This window comes from Oreochromis niloticus, linkage group LG22 (assembly GCF_001858045.2).
Source record: "Oreochromis niloticus isolate F11D_XX linkage group LG22, O_niloticus_UMD_NMBU, whole genome shotgun sequence".
NCBI classification, from domain to species: domain Eukaryota; kingdom Metazoa; phylum Chordata; class Actinopteri; order Cichliformes; family Cichlidae; genus Oreochromis; species Oreochromis niloticus.
The window spans coordinates 7,403,259-7,419,229 of record NC_031985.2 but is presented as its reverse complement, the minus strand read 5'-3'; positions in this window follow the sequence as shown (position 1 = coordinate 7,419,229).

The window sequence follows — 15,971 nt, the reverse complement described above, 5'->3', positions numbered from 1 at the left end:
TCCAGAACTCCATAAACATCCACGATTTAGTTCAGAGTGCATTCATGCATCGGAGCAGCGAGCAACATTCAAACACATTTAGTTCACAAAGAGCAGACATACCTGCCACAACATCAATCCCCCAGCAATTTGTTTCCACTTCTCCAATTCAGAGTCAAAGAAGTAGAAATACAACCTTAATCATGACAACTCCACACAGTTACTCCTCAGTGGAAACATGGAAGTGCTTAAGCGACTACTTTTTTGGTGCAATTGTACCACAGTGGCGATCTCTGCAGTTAAACCCAGAGTACTGCAACACTAAGCTGCCTTCCACTTTGTTAAAGGACATGTTGAAACTTTGCTCCATGTTAATGGATGCAACAGAGACAACCATGGAGAAGGGAGCTCCGGTGTCCACACAGACAGAGGAGTGTCTTCAGTCAGTGGACGCTGATTCCCATGAGAAAACAGAGGTAACAGGAGCAAAGGAAGGCATCGTAACAGAAATATCTGTAGACAACTGTGGTGATAATAAAAAAACAGATACTCCAGAACTGGAGACAGAGGCCAGTGCATGTCTTCAGCATGTGGACACACAATCCCAAACCACAGCCACAGCAGAACCAAGGAAGAGCTGTATGAAGGAAAAGTCCACAGCTGATACAAAAGACTTGGACAAAATAGAACCTTGTGCCATGAAAAAGCCTGCAATGCCAGCTGCATATGAGTCAGACGTTGATAACCGCAAGGAAACAGAGGCAAAAGGAGCAAAAGACAGCATCCTGAAAGAAATATCTGTAGACAACTGCGGTGATAATAAAATAACAGATACTCCAGAACTGGAGACAGAGGCCGGCAAATGTCTTCAGCATGTGGACACACAATCCCAAGCCACAGCAGAACCAAAGAAAAGCTGTATGAAGAAAGAGCCCCCAGCTGATACAAAAGACTGGGACAAAATAGAAGCTTGTCCCGTGGAAAAGCCTGTGATTCCAGCTGTACATGAGTCAGAAGTTGATTCTTCTTCTGTCATCAGTCTGGCATCTGATGATCTGTCTGCAGAAAAAATGTATGTTTATGCAGTTATTCAGTTGGTAGTTTCACGGGCCTTAAAGAAAGTCTCCTCTAAACACAAAGACTCCACATGGATTCTCACTCCTAAATCCAACTGTCATCGTCTGCTTGAGAAAATCTGGCCTGAAATTGAGGGAAAACATTTGGATCTATCTCCAAAGAGGCTGACCAGTATTGAGAAAGCCATTTTCACCAATCTTTGTAAAGCACATAAGTGCAAGGAAAAACATTTGATTTCAAGTCTGAAGGAAGAGCTTGAGGACGATATTACTGTCCCAACATTCACCAAACATCTGCTGGCATTACCCAAAAGAGTACTCACTTTATCTAAAAACCGAGACGAGTACAGAGAACTTGTGGAACGCTTTGCTAGAGATCTGGTTATGCACGCAATGAGCAATACAAATGAGGCAGGGAAATTGCCTCTAGGGGCTGATGAAGCCATTAAAGAGAGGCTTGCCCAAAAAGTCTGGGATAAAATTGTGTCCCAAAAGCTTAAAATCTCCTTAGAGGACATTGAAGAAGTCAGCGTGACAGTATACAATGAACTCCGGGAAAAGTGGAAATATCCAAACACTGTCATGCAGTTAATGAAAATTGGCCACCGAAATGTTGACAAAGAGATTGTCAAAAGTTTCATAAGAAATGCACCATTGAAGAGACCAAATATCTTCTCTAGGATGTTTTCATGTGCATGCTTTACCTGACAGCTGCATCTGATTGTGTGGCAAAACTCTTAAATCTGGAAATTCTCAATTATAACCGGCAAGAAAATAATGGGCAATCTAACCAACCTGGGTAATAATCATTTCACCACATGAAATTATTAATAACAAATAATAAATAATTAAAATTAAAAAATCCTGATTTTGTGCTTTCCTTTGTCTTTAGACTGTGTATATATTTTCAGCTTAGTACTTGTACACAACGTGACTGTACATGGGAAACGATTTGCATGGGTCCAGTTTACAATCTGTTTGTATAAATGAGGGATAAAAATTGTTGATCAACGATTATTTATTTATTTATTTATTTATTTATTTATTTTGTATGATCATTATTAAGCAAGGTCTTTGGTCTTAGATTGTCAGTTAGGTTTGGGAATGAGTAATGAAACCTTGCATCATATAGTGTTTAGAAAAGTGCGGTTTAGAAACATTTAACATATAAAATAAATAAATACAAAAAGGGTTTTAAAAAGTGTGTAAGAGCCTAAGTGAATGTTTATGTTTTGTTTATTTATTTTGGTGGCACAGGTGTTTAGATTTTCCTGCACCTCAGGTGATCGCGTGTTACTTACGTGACACAGGCGTACTCATCAGGGAGGAGGTGGCTCTGATCGGGTGTTCACCCACTATTTTCACAACAGTGATGTGTGTGTTGTGGGTGCACAAGTATGCATATATGTCTGTAAATTGTATATCTTTTGACGTGTTACTGGGGTTAAATAAATAAAAATTACATGCATTATGTAATGTAATTGTAATGAATTTCTGAGGGAAGAAAAAGTGTTGACTATTAATTACTAAATAGTGGAAAGGGGGTGGGATTAAATAAGCTTATGCTTCTTCCTAGTCCTTTTGAACATCTAAGTTATTTATAATTATTATTGCTTTGTTTTCCTTTTGTTTTGTTTGTTTGTCTCTTTTTTCCCTGTTGTTTTTATTTAAACATGTCCAAAATAAAGATTCAATACAAATACAAATGCTAACAAACGATGTAAGTTAATACATGCGCTATTTGTTTTGATTGAAAGCAAACGTTTATTGTTTTAGTTTTAAATAAATACGTGAAACGCAAGCGGGACTTAGTATGGCTTATTGGAGACGCGTCACAGTACAGAAACAAACTCAGCCGGCAGCGGCTGTATTTGTGGATAGAAGTCGCAACAATGGGTTAAGATATTTTCAAGATTTTAATTTAATTAAAATCAGACGCGTCCGTGCGTCATAAGGCCACGGAGGCTTCATTTCCCCATTCACTGCTTCTTTGCCTTTTGCGGATGCAGTATTGCAGCGGTCCCCAACCTTTTTTGCGCCACGGACCGGTTTATGCCCGACAATATTTTCATGGACCGGCAATGAGGTGTCGCGGATGAATACAACAAAATAAAACTAGTGCCGGTACCGAAAAAAAGAAGATTTATTCATAACACACGTGAAAAGACCCAGGAAAACCGAGTTAACGATAAAACGATAACAAAATAACGTTGAAAACCGATAAAAACCCTGAAAACCATACATTTCACACCTGAGCCTCAACTCTCGCGGCCCGGTACCAAACGACTCACGGACCGGTACCGGTCCGAGGCCCGGGGGTTGGGGACCGCTGCAGTATTGGACACTAATGCACTTTCTGCGGGATAACCAGGCTGCTTTGATTGGGCTGTACAACATGTATGTTTGTCCCCCTATCCACTTTTCTTGATTTAAGCGGTATAACGGCATATTCGCGGCCCCGTTTGTAGAGTGGCCGATTTATTTAATTTCAGCCGTTGTGAAGAGAACAGCTGCCGTCAGTTTGACATTGCTTTCTCTCATTTTCGAGTCAGTAGCAAAATAATGCCAAGTGCTGCTTACCCCAGAATTTAGGGCGCTAAGTGCTAAATCTTTTGTTATTTCCTGCCCGCTAAAGCCTCTGTTCAGCAGTCAGTGGTGGTTGTTGAGGGAAACGCCTGCAGCAGCCGCTGTTTTGGGCCCATCGTTTAAGGATCTTGTCCTCAGTCTCAGCTGACTGCAGGTTTCCCCAAACCTTATAAACAGTACATTTGCATAATGACTGAAACCAGCCCACTGAAGGAACAATGGGCAGTGTTCACAGCCCAAACCTTATAAACAAAGCTGTTTATAAGGTTTGGGGAAACCTGCAGTCAGCTGAGACTGAAGAAGTCACTTGGATGAGTGACGAAACGTTTCTCCCACAAAACGCTACGTCCAGATGAACAGATTCAACTTTTGGAGATTTACTTTCCTGGATGATTGAGAATGCATCAAGACATTATGTAAGACAGTTTATAATTGTTGTGCTCAGTCGGGCTTTCGTGATCCCCTGCCCGTGCATTTTGATGGTCGTTCACAGCGATATTTGTATGTTTGACTTGTTCCAGTCGCCACAGAACTATTCTACATTCCTTTTTGGAGTGCGCTGGAATCAAATATCACAACAGCTATAATTGGCTCAGGCAACAGTTCAACTGTGGGGGTGCAAATTACTAGGATTGTATACTTTTTTTTCCTGTTTAATACTTTTTTTTTGTATATTTTGTTTGACTGTGTGTGGTGTTGAGTGCCCTTGTAGGTTTTTGTGACTTTTAATTTTTTGTTTGTTTGTTTGTTTTAGTTTTTAATACTAGCCCGGATAGATTTGAAAATGGCGTTTTCGTCTGAAAACGCTCCGCGTCCACACTAACGTTTCAGTCGTTTTCACAGAGTTGTGCGTCCACATTGAAACAGCCGAAAACGCTTACGTTCCAGTACTGCGATACGTGAAACCCAAGATGATTTGACCTGCCTTATTTACTTTCTGGCTCTTTGAAACGTCGCAGCAAAATGTTGAGGAAAAGCACCAAGTTTTTTAAATGGACTAACAATGAGGTAGAGTTGTTGCTGCAAGTAACAAAAAGTACAAAGTTGCGAAAGCGAGTGAGAGTTAAAGAATTTGAAGAAAAGCTATCTGGAGCATGTACTGATATTAATCTTTAATAGGGCTGTCAAAATTGAGAGCAAACAAAACAACTGCTGTATTATGCCCTCCGCTATCTTAGTTTAATTGGTCACATGACTGCATCATATGACATATGACATGCGTCATCGTTTTATAAAGTCTCCGTTTTCGCTGTCCACATTGTGACACGAAAGCACCGTTTTGAAATGTATGTTTTCAAAATGCTGTTTTCCATCTGCGAAAACGCCGTCTCAGTGTGGACGGGAGGCCAAAACGGAGAGAAAATGATGCGTTTTCAAACGAAAACGCATTAGTGTGGACGTAGCCTTACGCTTTGTCCACACGTCCACATGTACCCTGGTATTTTTGAAAACCCATATTTTTCTACGCGATTGCACCTTTCGTCCACACGTAAACGGCGTTTTCGGTCACTGAAAACTGAGATTTTTAAAAACTCCTGCCAGGGTCGAGATTTTCGAAAACTCCGTTCCTCCGGACAAGGAAAAAGGAGAAAATGCAGCGTCAAAGGTGTGCGCCTTTTTTGACGTCACACTGTGCCGTCACGTTATTGTTTCGGTGAAATGGATTTCTACAAAGGCGGACTTAACTGTTACTGTTAATTTTACTCTCTGCAGTGTTTAGATGCTTACATATACACACACAGTTTCTGTCCCTCCACACATAAGACTCCGTTCTGCTTCTATGCGCCATCTTTGTTTATTCTTTCCCACCCAGGCTTCTAGTAGTGATGTGCGGATCGATCCTGAAATATCGATTCCTCCGATACCAATCATTTATGTTCTAGAATCGATTCTCACATTAAAATATTGATATTTTAGTAATTTAGGGTAAATTTGTAGTTTATCATTAACAGGAACACAGTGGAAAGAAACTATATCATTCGGATTGTCTACATTCAAAGGAACTACTTCCTCTTCCGCCTTTCATAGTCGTGCGAAGTACGGCTGTATAAATGTCTGGCAGCCCCTTGGCGTGCGCACTCACAATGGCTGAGCGTAATTGGAGTTATTTGCGGACATATTTTACATCCACAAACAGCCGAGACGTGGTTTGCGATACATGTGGCAAAAAAGTGAGGTGTTATGGCCATACTTGCCAACCTTGAGACCTCAGAATTAGGGAGACATTCAAAAAGGCTGTTGGGGTGGGGGGTAAATACATTTTACAGTGTTTATTTATCGGATAAAATACGTTAAATGTCACCGTTATTATTGGCTGGCCCGGAAACAGCGGGGGTGTCCAAATTCAGAGGCTGCTTCCACCTGAGGACCCGGCCTTCGCGGTCTAAAGAAAGCCGGGTCACGAGCTCCCTCGGTGGAGTGAAACTCTGCCGTCTGCTCCTTGCTATCTAAAATATAACCGGGCGCTGACTCTCAACTGTCTCACACTTCTGTTTAATCATTTTGTGTTTGACGTTTATTCAGCTGTGTGAAAACCCCGGAGGAACCCTCCCGAAGGATTAGTAAAGTTAAATTTAATTTAATCTAATCTAATAATTTTAATCTCAGCCAAACCGATTTACTCACGAACAAATAAAGCACTGAAAAAGCCAAACAATAACATTTTTAAGTTATCAAAGTGACTTATATATCATGTTTAAGTGAAAGACCGCGGGGGTTTGAAAACGATGTGTCGATTGGCTCAGATATTTGAAGTTTACACAGCTACATTCTCACCTGAAAATATGTTAAAAGTTTTTTTTGCGACTCAGAAAGAGAAATAAGAGTAATATTAAAACTAAGTATCTGGAAACTGGAATTGGCTGGGCCGCGCTATGAATTCTGCGATATGGTTTTTCAATTTTGTTGTCCGGGTGGAAAATCGGGAGAAATTTGGGAGAATGGTGGCTCCGGGAGATTTTCGGGAGGGGCACTGAAATTCGGGATTCTCCCGGGAAAATCGGGAGGCATGTATGGTTGTGGCAACATCACTAACCTTGTCAAACACCAGTATAAGTAAGTAAGTAAGTAAAATTTTATTTATATAGCACCTTTCAAGATAAAAATCACAAAGTGCTTTACAGAGGCAGAAGACAGACATTAAAATCCAAAACAAAACAAAATTAACCAAAAGCGAGTTTAAACAGATAGGTTTTTAACTGCTTTTGTGAGGTCACAGGGCTGTGTCTCTGATACGCTGGTCTGCAGTACGGGGGCCCCACAGGGAACTGTGCTGGCACCGTTCCTCTTCACCCTCTACACTGCAGACTTCTCCATCAACTCCCCACGCTGCCACCTACAGAAGTTCTCTGACGACTCGGCCATAGTCGGCCTCATCACAGGTGAGGACGACTCAGAGGACAGACAGTGGACTCTGGACTTTGTAGACTGGTGTCAGCAGAACCACCTGCTGATCAACACCGGGATAACTAAGGAGTTGGTGGTGGACTTCCGGAGACGCAGACCCACCACACTGACACCGGTGAACATCCAGGGAGTGGACATTGAGATAGTGGACTCTTATAGGTACCTGGGTGTTCACCTGAATAAAAAACTGGACTGGAGCCACAACACTGATGCTCTTTACAGGAAGGGTCAGAGCAGACTCTACCTGCTGAGGCGGCTGAGGTCATTTGGAGTACAGGGAGCGCTTTTAAAGACCTTCTATGACTCTGTGGTGGCATCTGTCATTTTTTACAGTGTGGTATGTTGGAGCAGCAGTTTATCGGCAGCTGAGAGGAAGAGGTTGGATAAACTCATCAGGAAGGCCAGCTCTGTTCTGGGATGCACCCTGGACCCAGTGCAGGTGGTGGGAGACAGAAGGACTCTGGCCAAAATAACATCTCTGATGGACAGTGTCAGGAGAAAATTGTATATATGTGATCAGATACATGAAATGCATTCTTTTATTGATCACTAAGCAAACCACATGTCTACGTGACTTTTCACCTAATAACTTTTGACATGAACTCTTCTGTGATAAACAACTTACAGCTTCCTCTTTCTGTTTTGGAACATACAGACTTAGAAAAGGGGAACCTCAGCTCTGAGTTCTGAGAATAACTTTGTTATCTTTGTACACACACACACACACACACACACACACACACACAGAAAAGTATAAATAAAGCACGCAGGCAGTGATGAGACGCAGATCCTGCGTTCCATGGCTGCCCTCGCGAGTTAAAGAAAATCTGCAGTGTTTGTGTTTTCTAACTCAGGAGTCTTGGCTAAAGAAAGAACGGAAGGGTGATTTAAAGAAATCCCCTGTCAGACAGAGTCTCCCACCCCATGCATGTAAATGTTGCTGAACTGCAGAGCTCCTTCAGTGAGAGACTGCTGCATCCTAGATGCATGACGGAGCGTTTCCGCAGGTCCCTCCTCCCTGCAGCTGTCAGACTTTACAATCAGAACTGCTCCCAACAATCATAGATGTTTACATCTGCGCTGTAACTGCAATAAGTTAATTAACCGATTCGCACTACAACCTGGTTTGCCTCTTACTTGTAGTTATTTTTATTTAATTTAATAACTGTACAGTACTCTGTATATAGTAACCATTGTCCTTAATGTAAATATGTAAGAAAAATTGTGTATGTTTCTGTTCTGTGTGCTGTGTACTGTTTGTTTGTATATGTGTCTTTTTGGCTGCTGATACAACCAAATTTCCCCTTGTGGGACAATTAAAGGATTATTCTATGCTATTCTACCTCAGCGTAAATCATATTAAAAATATGACAAGCGTATGCTGAGGCGAACTGAAGAGGAGGAGTGGACAGGGACAGGTGCTGCTAGGGCGAGACAGACGTCTCTCACGGAGTCCTTTAGTGCTGCAGGCTGGCAAGGTGTTCAAATAGCGCACAACTTCAGTTTTTTTATTTCTATATGATGAACTCTGCATTATTAAGTGATAAGAACAAGTAATCTGATGTCCTGTAATCATTATGACGCTATAATTTGAGATACAATAAATAAAATAAGTTTTTGTACAAAGTATCAGTATCGGATCAGTATCGTCGATACCACCCTGAATATTACTTGGTATCGGATCGGAAAGGAAATCAGTGGTATCGCACATCACTAGCTTCTAGACCTCTGATTGGCCAACATTTCTACACGGTTAGGAATATATCGCCACCTGTTGCTTTGGCATGTTCCTAGCAGCGTTTTCCTTCGTTTTTGCATTTACGTGTAGACAGGATTTTTAAAAAAAACCCAAACTATTTTCAAAAATACTCCTGTACGTGTGGACCATTGACTGTAGAAAACATGGACGACGCGACTCCGCCTCCTACCATTGTGCAAAAATGAAGCCAAAATATCCCGCTTGTGGAGGCTGCCATCTTGCAAATTTGGAGCCAGAGTCTGCGCAGTAGTGACTTGAGGTGGAGCGACTGTGTAACGCTCCCGCCCACACACCCGCTGGACATGACCGCAAACACGCCCCCCTACACTTTTTACGTAGCCCGGCTGCTCGAGTTTTTTTGCTGGTTTACCGCGACTGACGACTCGTTTAATTAAGGTAAATACAACCATGTCACTGTTATAAAAAAAGACGCACAGCATCTTATAGTTCTAAAATCACTCTGTTGTTAATTCGTTTGCTAGATTAGCCGCTAGCATACGCGCTTGTTGCTAGCTAGTTAGCGATGCTACACACCTGTTACTCTAATAGTCTGTGTTATTGAAGGATTCAGCACTTCTTATGTTTGTTTTTATCCATTTTTAGACAGCGATGAGCTCAGCTGCACACTCTACAGAAGCCCAGAGTTACTGTTAATATCAAAAATATAATGCTGTCCTTTGAGATTTTAACATAAGACTGTGAGTGTAATGGATCTAAAACTGTTTAAATCTTCAGAGCCCTCTACAGCCTGGTAACATGGAGACTTTAAAAACGGCAGCAGAACGTTTCAGTAGTGTAGTGTGATTTATTCTTTTCATTTAATAATAGAGTCCCTATTATATCAACAGCTACATTCACCCTGGAGAGAAACTAGTGAGGGAGACCACCAGGACCAAGCTGGGTTTCCTGGGTCCAGAGGTTTGGAGAAACTTCTTCCTTTTCTTTCATCACAGCTGTCCTGTGCCAGAAGTTCTGTTGACCCACTGAAAGAGGCATCATTTAAGAAACACCAGGAAGACTGAAGCTCATCGCATTGATCAAGCAGGACTCATGATCTTCACCAGCAACTCCCTCACAGGGAAATCTTCAGCACTCCTCCGTAGGCCCGATCCAGGAGATGGATAAACCCAGCATTTCATGAACACTGTGATGGAGACCTTTGGTTTGTGTAATGTTATAAATACTCGGATACTCCCCAGAGGCTCCAGACTTTTACATAAAGATATTATATTCAGTCCTTTAGAAAGTTATATATTTAAAAATATATGATCCTCTCTGGTTACTCTGGTATGAATAACTCTGAATCACTTTATGGTAAATAACACATTATCTGCAAAAAACTGTGAAAGAATTCCAGATGACAAGTTTGTAGTTCAACATACAAGTGACGACCTTTGACCTTCATCAGGTTTTATTTAATTGTGCCAGAGAAAATCTCATATGCTCTTCATGCAGCTGAATACATCAAGTGTTTAAAACGGAAGCTGTGCAGGTCTGAGATCAGCAGCTTTGTGAAACACCAAACTGAGGTCCTGTTAATGCTGATATATAGTGACACAGTTACATGAGTGATTAATCCTTTTGTTTTTTTTGTCTTTAACTTTATCAATAAAGCTGCAGCTTTCACTACAGCACATGTGGTACTTTAACCTTTGTACTGTTTTCATCAGTTCATTTTGCAGTTAACATGTTGGATGATCTGTCTGCTGTCACTGGGTGGTGCTGAGGTCTGAATCTGAGGGCAGCTCCTGTAATCACAAAGAGAACAGAACCATCAAACTCAGATATAAATTTTATCCCTCAAAATTGAAATGAAGCTGATTCTTCTGTCCTCACTCAGGATCTGAAGTTCTTCTCTTACATTTTTTCAGTATTACAGTACACTACGTACTTTAATCCATAGTTCCTGATTAATGAGGAGTTACTGAAGTACAAGCTTTTAAAAAAATGTTACTGTCTTTACAGATGTGGCAAGAGACTGAAAACATGCTGTTGTTTGCACATATTTGATATTCAGCTCTGCACAGGAGCTGAAGTAGGGTGCAGCTTGTTGCTTTTACAGTATAATACTTGTAATAAAAGTACAGTAACAGTAATTAGTGACTGATTAGCCCGGAACGTTTCTCTTGATTTCTTTAGTAAATTCATTCACCTGCACAGATTAGCTAAACGAACCCTGACAGCCGAGTGCTCATTTTAGCTAGCTAGGTCTCAGGACATAGCTAAGGACGGTAGTTACGGATTAACTTACCGAAAAAGTGCAGCGGGGCCTCGGGTCCTTCTGTCAGGTAGTCCAGTTTACTGAAGAACACCTCAGACTGTCAGGTTAAAACACTCGGTCGTGTTTTCGTAGCGTAAACGCTGGCCCTCCTCTCAGAGCCTACGCTCTATCTGCTATTCCCGAACACAGATACGCAAGTTTCTCCGTGACTGCAGCTGCCAGTCAAAGCTGCTATGATGACGTTTCACCCCAATTTAACATCACCGCGGTAGGAATTAGAATCAAACTTATGGGAAAGGAGACCCCTTGGACATCAATCAGCATGATGAGAACTATTGATAACAAAAGAAAGAATCTTTGGAAAAAAATTATCTAAGGAGAATAAATTTATTTTAGTCTGACCCCAGTCCCATCCGCTAACATGGAGGAGGCGGGGTTTATGACCTATACTGCAGCCAGACACCAGGGGGCGATAGAGACGTTTTGGCTTCATTTTTGGGGAGCTGTGGCGTCGTCCATGTTTTCTACAGTCAATGGTGTGGACGTAGCCTAAGGACTGTCACTACCCGATCCGTACCGGAAACCCGATCGGTACCCCGCATGCGCGAAAGGTCTCTACTTCCGGTCGAAGGATTTTACGATAGTTACGGGTCAGTTAAGATGTTAAGAATAATAAGTGTCCCTTAAAACGTTTCCGATAATGAAACGTTTAATATAATGTAGACAAAAACAAAAAAATAAAAAGATAGTTACGGATCAGGACTCCCCAATCCGTACTGCGCATGTGCAGGGGGTTTCTTCTTCTTCTGTTCGTTTAATGGCAGTTTACTCCCCAGTGTATAAGGATATCGCCACCTGCTGACCAAACGAATGAACCGTATTGTAAACTGAAGCAGCGTCATTACAAATGCATGTTTAATTTCATTTAGTGATAGTCGAGTGTTTTTATGCTTGTCTGTGTGGAGAGGATTGATTGGAATAGTGATGATGATGTCCGCTATCACTGTCAGTTGTCAGAAAACACTTAATCTCACTGATGAATCTTTACGTGACACATTACTAAGTCAGAATTATTAAGTCTGTAATTCGGCACCATTCTTCTTATTTTACGGCGCTGTTGTTCAATCGGAGACGCTCTCTGTTGAGGAGAAAAGCGTGAATTTTGTTTGTATACGGATTATCCATTGTTTAAATGTTCCGGGCAGTCGAAAATGAGGCAGAGCTGTTGAGAAATGCTAGGAGCTAACTGGGCGCTAACCGCATCATTCAAATATATTGAATGTCGCAATGCTGGCAAAGAGAGGAAGTGACGTAAGATTCGCGCATGCGGGGTACCGATCAGGTTTCCGGTACAGATCGGGTAGCGACAAGGACACGCGGGTCGGTGGTGTGTCATTTTCCACACCTCCTTTGTTGTCCAGCACCTTGGGTGTAGTTGGTGGTTTGTTTTTTTTTTCTTCTTTCCTGGTCCTCCCCTACTGATAAGTCCAGTTCAATGTATGGTGGTTTTATTTTATTTAGCACACTAAGCTGGATAAGTTGTGCCACAGTCAACTTTTCTTGTGCTCCATTCTTCTTTTTTTATTTTAACAAATGTAATTAATAAAGATATATTAATATTAGAGCCAGTCTTCCTCAGTTGCACACTCTTCAATGTGTAATCTTTTCTGGTTGGTTTTGAAAAGACTGTTTACATCTCCTGGTGGTGAAATTTCCTAGGTGGTGTTGTCACATTTTAATCATAACCCCTCTGACCACCTCAGTTGCATAAAGTGCCCTTTGGCCTACGACAGTGTGAGTGCCAGCAAGAATATGACATATAGATTTTTTTTTATAGAAGTCCCACAATAGTATACATCATCTGCATCAGTGTGGAAATCTTTTTAACCCTTTGGGTTATTTTTGGGTTCTGGGATCCTCTTGTTAGGACCTATGAAACACATCGTGCAGACTCTTGGATGTTAGAAGACAACTGATACTGCTCATGAATAAGACTAAAGGCAGGAAAGTGTGCTTTATAACTAAACCTTATGTTTTATATCATAGTTTATAATATAGCACGTGTATTTCAGTAATAGCTTCTTTATTTCAGTATAGTGGTGTGCAACTCTTACCAGTTTGTCCTTGAAAAATCCACACTAGTCCAGATTTCCGAGGACATGGCACGTGAAGTCTGATACTCCTATAAGTTATCCAAGTCATCCAATTCTTTTGTAATGGAAAAACAAACATTCATGTCTCCGGTAAGTTATCTCAGGGACAACTGTTTAATTCATAGCAGCTTCTGCTATGAAGCTGCTATGCTATTAGCTATTAGCATTCAAATGTCTCAGTGAATACAGAAGAAAAAATGACCGCGAAGCAAGAAAGCAGGAGATAAGGCTAATCAAAAAGGTATTGGCTGAAGCACATGCTTATTATGCCAACCCTATTAACAAAAGATAATTTAGCAAGCAGCTCATTTACATATACATAAATAATTTTTTCTTAATAAATAAATAAATTTAGTTAAGTATTGATATGTGCTGGCTGCACAATGATAACCTCCAATTATTAAATCAGTAGTATTAATACCAACATTGGCACTGGTCAGTAATAGCGTGGTTAAATCAATTCTCAATCAATTTTCTCTTCTACGTTCAGCAGACTGTTTCAGTTTCATCAAAGATGTGTCTGATATGTCTGTGAAAGCAGGTTAACCATAACTGCTTTACTGTGTTTTGCTGTTGTGTCATCACGTGACTCAGCCATGCTGCACAAACACAGGGGAGGCTCAAAAGACTGAATGTGATGGGAGAGAGAAAGCGGAGCATACCGTGGGTTTTTGCAGTGACCTGTGGGGGCTTTACAGAAAGGCAAGCAGAGCTGCTCCCCTCCCCCAGTGGCTATTATCAATATATATCATATATTCAGTACATAGACTGTACCTGTAATTTATATATCTGTGAATCTGTGTCAGCACTTGATGATACTGGCCCTGTATTTCTCAGATCAGTATGTTGTTCATTCAAAGATGCTCTTCTGCTTGGTTGTAATGGGTGATTGTTTGAGTTATTGTTGCCTTCCTGTTAGCTCAAAGTAGTTTGGCTATCAAGAAGATTCTGTAAGTTACCGAGTGATGAATGTATCAATTAACGATAACATATATGTAAGTTGCAAGTAAGTTGCAAGTTTTTTAAATCTAAATTAAGCCACGTATTTATTTCAATAATGTGACAATGATTAGTAACATTTTATAAAAGATTAATAAAAAACAATAATGGAGGTTACTGTGACAGCAATGGAAGGGGACCAGAACTCAAAACAGAGTGGATTAAAAACCTCGTGAAGAATGATCCTCGGCACCTGGAGTGGTTATCAGTTGTAAGATGTCTCTCTTTTTCAGGTGTTCATATTTTGCAAAGAATGAATAGCTGTGAATGGGGTGTTGAGACTGGAGAGATAAATGGCTTCAATCAGTATGGGTATGATGGACAAGACTTTCTACCATTTGCCCTGCAAACAGTGACATGGATCGCCACATCACCACAGGCTGTCACCACCAAACTGTGATGGGAAGCTGAAAAAGCTCAGTTCGAATATGTCTGTGTTTCACTTTTCTGGTGCAAATGAGAACATCATCATCAAATTGGACAAAGCACTAATACTGGATACTGCAGTGGTTGCAACACTGCAGTTTAGTGTTTTGAAGACAATAACTATGCACTCTAGCTTTTAGAGCTAATCCTGTCACTTTGCTTTTTAATCAATGTATTGATCAATGCACAGTAACTGTGTTATATTAGCCTGGGTTAAAACTGGGATTAAGTGATTGTGTGAGCTATGAGCACTTCTTTCAACCCAAAATATTAGCACAAAAGAGTAAACCCTCTCTCAATACTGATTACTTAAGCATTATGTGTTCTTGCACCCTCAAGTATGGCACACTATACATACTTCAGAAGTACTTTCTCATTGTTGTAATTACTGAAACTCACTTAGTGGTTGCTGTTGTTTTATTCTGTGTTTGTTGCCAAAGTGTGTCTGCTATTGTGGTATATGACAACCAAGCACTCTTTGATATCAAGTCATCCCACAAAACTTGGATAAAGCATAATATGGGTGATCAAACCTCAACCCCTACGATCACTGTTTTTTAAACCGGCACACTTGTTCACTTGCCTGCTGTCATCTAACAGAGGAAACGTTTCAGATGAAGGGGGAGATGTGTAGGTCTTCTGCTGAGAGCTAAATCTTAACTGAGATGTGGCTGTTGGTTTAATTCTTTCTGCTATTCAGGTGGATTTTTTTTTCCAACTCAACGATCACTGGGGCTTCAGTGGATCCAGCTTGCCTTTCCTGCTCATCCGGGTTTACCTAACTTGCTGGTGGAAACTTCTCCTTTTCCTTGTTTTAAAACATGTTTAAAACCAGAGTATTAGAAAAATGTATAAATCAAGAATAAAGAAGAGCAATAATAATAATAATACTAAAACTCTTGGTTGTTTTGTGTGGATTATTGTTATGAAATTTAATTTAAAGTACTTACTCATCTAAGATGGACTTTTTTTGTTTTATTTTTCTGTTTGTTTGTTTGTTTTGTTTTACTCTTTTGCTTCAAACCCTATGTAAATGAGCTGCTTCCTAAATGATCTTTTGTTAAAAGGGTTTGATTGATTGATTGATTGAATCTTTATTTTGGACATGTTGAAAAAGTACAACAACATAGAATTAAAAAGAAACAAATAAACAAAGCAAAACAAAAGGAAAATGAGCAACCACAACTACAAATAACTTTCATGTTCAAAAAGGAGCAGAAAGGGTTGGCATAACACGCGTTTGCTTGAGCCAGTACCTTTTTGATTAGCTTTATCTCGTGCTTTCTTGCTTTGTGCTAGATCTATATTCTGTATTCATTAAGAGATTTGAATGCTTATCAAATGTATAAATTTTTAAAAAAGTAAAT